The following is a 6,317-nucleotide window of genomic DNA, read 5'->3' on the forward strand; positions in this document are numbered from 1 at the left end:
GTTTTAATTTTTATTAACCTAACCTCTTTTTATACAGGTTAAGACTTATTGTTTTATATGTGTTACTAAGCGGCTGCAAGACTCTTTTTAATTCTGCGCTGTTCTCAAAAGGTAATAATTAAAATTATATTTTTTCATACTTTCTTGTGTAATAAATCAGAATGCCAAGAGTACGGAAAGGGGAAATAGCTCAAAGTAAATAGGTAAACTATGACAGTTCTAACCCACCGCTGGGGTATCGGGTTACACAAGGGTATCGGATTTCGCGGGGGGGTACCGCGGGGGGGGGTACCGCGTTTTCGCCGCGCCGCGGGGGAGGGGTCCGCGGGGTGAGGGGACCCGCGTTGTTTGTCGCGCCGCGGGCGGGAAGGGGGAGGGGGTGACCGCGTTTTCGGGCACCGCGTGGGAGGGGGTACCGCGTTTATGCCGCGGTCCGCGGGGTGAGGGGACCCGCGTTCGCGTTTTTGCCGCGCCGCGGGGGGAGGGGTACCGCGTTTTCGCCGCGCCGCGGGGAGGGGCGACCGCGTTCGCGTTTTCGCCGCGCCGCGGAGTCCGCGTGCAATGGCCGCGTCGGTCCGCGTGACGTCACACGGCACGCTCCCGCTCGCGTTATCTCCCCCTCGTAGATGTTCTTTCGCGCCCCCGTCCCCCGTTCGCGCGCGTCTTCACGGTCGCGTTATCTCTCTCTCCCTCGCGCGCGGTCTCTCGCGCTCCCGGCCCCCGTTCTTTCTCCCCCGTTCGCGCGCGTCTTCTCGCTCCCGTCACCCATTATAGTTAGATCATTTTTATATTATTTTAAGTGATTTATTTATTGGAAATAAGAGGAAGAATATTTAATAATTTATATGAGACAGATGAGAGAAAACGTTTAAGGATCGCGCGACGAGTGCAGCACGCTCATTCTTATCGAGAGTTACCGCTCTGTAATTCTAAACCGCTGACGGTGGACAAGGGAACGGTAGACAGAAGGAAAGATAATTTTAGATACAGTGATATGCATTTTTAATATACATTTATTTCTTAAAGTATTCTTATCAAAGCATACAATAATAGCACTAAAATAAAATTTTATAACATTTATGTACGTCTTTCTTCATTATAGTAACTATCAAAGAAACTTGCAAAAATTATAGTTTTATCGAACGCAAGATCATTAGCTGTAACAAATAATAAGTCAACGTTACTATTATGACTTTACAACTATCATGATTACTTATAAAGTACATTTATAATGCAAATTTCTGAAAATATTTTGCGGCAAATTTTCTTCACCTGAAACACATAAATGCAATAACACGATTAAGATAAGGATTCAATATTTTTTTATTGGAAAAACGATTAACTTACCAATACTCTTCTTCCTCCTCCTCGTAATCCTCCCCGAAGAGTCTTCGTAAATAAAAAATGTCGAACTCATTGTGCTCCCACAATACATCCTGCATTTCTCTAATTGCACGCCTCTCCTCCCGCACCCACCGCCAGTTATCAATATTAATAAATCCTGGGATATGGTAGTCCATACGCAGCTGTAAGATAAACATTAAAAATATTATTTTTTCTTAAAACACGCGCACGCACACACAAAGGGAAAAAATTATACCCACGCAATCTCGGGAGATGCGGATTCGCACCCACCTGTCCTCCATCTGCACCTCGATCCTTAAAAAGCGCCGCACCCATCGCGGCCACATCCACTAAACAAAAAGAAAAACATTAAAAAAAAAAGTGAACGCGTGGTCGCCACGCGCGTTAGAAGTGAAACTTCTGAAGGCAAGGCTTTGCCATAACTTTTCTGAAATTACTACAAAAACAATACAACGGAATTAGTCACTCCAAGCCGCCCGCAACTCGAAAATGTAGTGTTACACGCAGTTCTCACTATATCCGTCTCGCCACTCTCGCCATAGTGCCGTACGCCTGATCGAATTTTCGTGACGTGTTTTCGAGTCGCAAAATCGAACTTACTTACCGATCCAAAAGGAGTTTTACTTTGTACGCCTGTTGGTCGCATTATCGTGACACTATTTCGTGACGTTTTTTCGCGTCGCACAATTGAACTTACTACCGTGCCAAAGATGTTTCATTTCGCACGCCTATTGGTCGAATTTTCGTTACACTTTCGAGTTTCGTGTCGCAAAATCGAACTTACTACCGTGCCAAAAAAAGGAGCCGTCTCGCCAATGCCGTACGCTTATTGGACAAATTTTCGTTACACTTTTTGTATCGCGAAATTCGTGTCGCTTTTCCGTGTTGCAAAATCGAACTTACTACCGTGCCAAAAGAAGAAGCCGTCTCGCGAATGCCGTACGTCTATTGGTCAAATTTTCGTTACACTTTTCGTTTCGCGAAATTCGTGTCGCTTTTCCGTGTCGCAAAATCGAACTTACTACCGTGCCAAAAGAAGAAGCCGTCTCGCGAATGCCGTACGCCTATTGGTCAAATTTTCGTTACACTTTTCGTGTCGCGAAATTTGTGATTTCGTGTCGCGAATCGAACTCACTACCGTGCCTAAAGAAGTTTCACTTCAATAATGAGGTTTAGGAAAGGAGGAGGGAGAGATAGTAAGAGAAGGTGGAGATGGGCAGGAAAAGAATTAGGAGAGATGAAGAAATTTCGATATTTAGGGTACGTGTTTCAAAGGAATGGAGGACAGGAAGCGCAGGTAAGGGAAAGAATCAAGAAGGCGGCTGCAGTGATGGGGAAGGTCTGGGGGGTAGGGAACAGGAGATTTGGGAGAGACTGGGGAAAAAGATTGTGGCTGTTTGATAGACTGGTGTGGACGGTGTTCGGATATGGAGCGGAAATATGGGGATGGAAAGAAAGGGAAGGAATGGAAAGGACGGATGAGAGGTATATCAGATGGGTCTTGGGAGTGGATGGAAGAACACCGTGGTATCTGGTTAGGGAGGAGATGCAAAGGGAGAAGTTAAGAGGGAGGGCAGGGATGTGGGCATGGAGATTCGAGAAAAAGTTAGAGGAGGGTAGAGGAAGTGATCTGGCGAGGCCATGCTGGGAGGAATTGAAAACAAGGGAGAAGGAAGGGAAAAAAGGCTCAAGCTGGGAGAGAGAAAGAGGAAAATTCTTCGAAGACAGAGGAGTAGAGTTGAAAGAACTGGAAAGGCTGAGAGAAGATGGAGACAAATGGTTTTACAAACTGTTTGGAGGAGATAAGGAGTTGCAAAGGAGAGAGAGATGGGAGAGAATCGAGAATTCAGATTATAATAAATGGTACAAGCTAATAAAAGGAGAGGGTATCCCGGGATATATGAAGAAGGGATGGGGAGAGAGTAGATGGAGAAGGGTGGCGAGATTTAGATTAGGGAATGAGATGAGAGAGAGCAGATACTGGGAAACGGAAGAGAAGAAGAAATGTAGGTTATGTGAACTTAGGGAGGAAACGTGGGAACATGTGTGGGAAGAATGTAGGAGATGGGAATCAGGAAATGGTAGTTGGCAGGAAGCGGTGGAATGGGTTTTACATGAGGAAGGGGGAGGAGAGGAATGGATGATAGAACTAGAAGGGGAAAGAAGGGGAGGAAAAGGGGAGCCGGAGGATTTAGAAGAAGGAAGAGGTGAATGGAAAAGGGGGAGGGGGAGGAGGTAGGGAGAGAGAGGAGGAGGAGGAAAATGGAATAAAGAAGAGGTGAACAATTAACTTTGTTACAGACTACCCAGGATGGAATACGAGGGGAAAGCAATAGCAGAGGCGGTGGAAAGGACTGTAGAGGAGAAAATAAGGAAGTTGTCGATGGAGAAGAAAGAGGTTGATAGGAGGAAGGAGGAGAGGATAGAGGAGCTTGAGGAGAAAGTAAGGAAGCTGTCGAAGGAGAAGATAGAGGTTGATAAAAGGAAGGAGGAGAGGATAGAGGAGCTTGAGGAGAAAGTAAGGAGATTGGAGAGAAAGGTAGAAAAAATGGAGCAAAGTGGAGGCAAAAGGAAGAGGGAGGATTGCGACGAGAGAGGGGCTGAGAAGAAGAAATGGTGGGCGGGGGTGGGCGAAAGGAACGAAGATGAGCTAAGGAAAAGGAACGTAATTGTGAGGGTCGAGAAGGAGAAATGGGGAGGCAAGGAGTCGAATTGGGAGAAAGTGAAGGAGCTATTTGCGGAGGGGTTAAAGGTGAAGGTGACGGTGAGAGAGGTGGTAGTGGTGGGACAGAGAGGAGCCTGGATGACTATATTGGTGAAGCTGGGAGACGAGGAGGAGAAGTGGCGGGTGTTGGAGGCGAGGAGAAAGGCAGGGAACAGTATAGGGGTGAAGATTCATGAGGATAAGTCGGTGGAAAGGAGAGATAGAGAGAGAAAGAGGAGAGAGAGGAGAAAATGGAAGGGAGAAGGCGTAGGAGTATAGGGAGATCGGAGGAAGATGAAATCGCAAGCAGGATGGAGGAGAAGCTACTCATGAGCTCCGATGATGAGGAGAAGGGCAAGAAGAGAGAGTGGGCTAAATAGGGAAGAGCGGTGACGGGAAGGAGGGAGGATCAAGGATGGGGCAGTTGCAGAAGTGAAGGAGGAAGAAGAGGAAGATTGCCATGGGGAGTCGGTTTACATTAATAAGTAATTGTAAGAGGTTTGGGTACGTTCCTCGCAAAAAACGCCTTGTAAACCTTATGGGGAAATACAATAAATAGCATACATACATACATACATACATACATACATACATACATGAAGAGTTATATACAGCAATCATACCTATTGTTACGACGTAGTTTTCGTCAATGTTGATGCGGTCTACTTCTTCGATGTAATTTTTGAAGCATTCGTGATCGGTGAAGTTTGTGGTAAACCTAAACAACCACCCGCAGTATCCACATTTGTGCTACATTAAAAAAAAAGGAAATATATAAGTCAAGATGTATATGCCGCAGCAGATTGCTAAAACTAGCCCAAACATACAAATGACAGAATAATACCATAATTATCAAGCACAACCTTGAAATTATTTTGTCATACTGGCAAGCGATTACCGAATACTTCTAAGCATTGAATGGATTATTTTTAAAAACTTTATATAGAATTTGTTAAAAGAATTTGTTGACTTACCCGAATTTCATCTATTTCTTTATATTCGTCCAATCCGTCTGGTCACGAATGTTACTCTCGGCGATTGTCCGCAAACACACACACACACACACACACACACACACACACACACACACACACACACACACACGTCACTTCATCAGTTACGCGAGAAATTGGATTTGGCATATCGGCAATAGCGTAAAACGCGTAAAATAACTAGGCAGATTTGCGGATGATAGCTGAGATGATTTGATTGGCTGACGTGGTTTGGCGTAAGTTACGCGTACGCTGGCGTATGCATCTTACGCCGCATGGGAAGGCAGCCTGAGCCGCTGCTCGGACTCATAAAGTCGTCCGACGGCTGGTCGTCCGCTGGTTGGAGTGCCTCCGCTCCGCCGGTACTCGCCTCCGGAACGCCGGTCGCTACCTCCGGGCCCGTCTCCGGCACCTCGACGCGTCGCAAAACTACACGCGGAAGCTCCGACACCCTCTTTACCGTCTCGCGTGCAACCCCGGAAGCGTGCGGCTGCAAGGTTAATCGGTGTTTTCCACGTGGTAAGTAGATATAGTAATGTATTCGTCGTTTAATTGTATTTCGGGTGCGTTCAGAGAGCTTGCAATTAGCGCTATTGCACCATTCTATCTTCATTGCTCATTAGATGTATGTAAAATAAGGTTAGAATGACGCAATAGCGATGATAGCGCGCGTATTGTCTAAATACTTCAAAGCAAAGATTATGGCCATCTCCAAAGTATAGGGTGTCAATTTGAAAACTTTCAGTCGAAATATCTCGGGAATTAGTAATGATATCAAAACACGATTTGGAGAGAATGTAGGGGAGCAAGGGGGACATACTTTAATTTTAAAAAATTTGACCTTGGGTGGAGGCCTCGAGGTCAAATAAAGGTCAACTTAATTTTTATAAATAGATACATGATTTTTTAAATATCTACGTTTGTAGCCCTTCTTATTACGAGTTCAACGCGCTGATCCAAAGTCGCCGAAGGTTAAATGACCAAATGCAGGCTCATAGTATTATTGTCTTTGTACATGTTATGAGACATCTTTTGCAGCTGCAGCTTGCGAATCGACAATGTTGAATTCATTGCAAAATGACCTAACACTTCAAGTTGAGTTGCTTCATTCACTAATTTTTGTACGGCTGTTTTTCTTTGCTATTGATCCTGTTTCTTCAAATTTTAATATTAATTGTTGGACGTAGGTGTGACTGACATTTTTTTTCTAGTTTACTTAAACTGGTAAGTACAATGAGTGCTAATTTCTACTACAA

This window comes from Temnothorax nylanderi, unplaced genomic scaffold (genome assembly GCF_030848795.1).
Source record: "Temnothorax nylanderi isolate EJ_2023f unplaced genomic scaffold, tnyl_v1.0 TNYL_tig0772_pilon, whole genome shotgun sequence".
Lineage (NCBI taxonomy): Eukaryota > Metazoa > Arthropoda > Insecta > Hymenoptera > Formicidae > Temnothorax > Temnothorax nylanderi.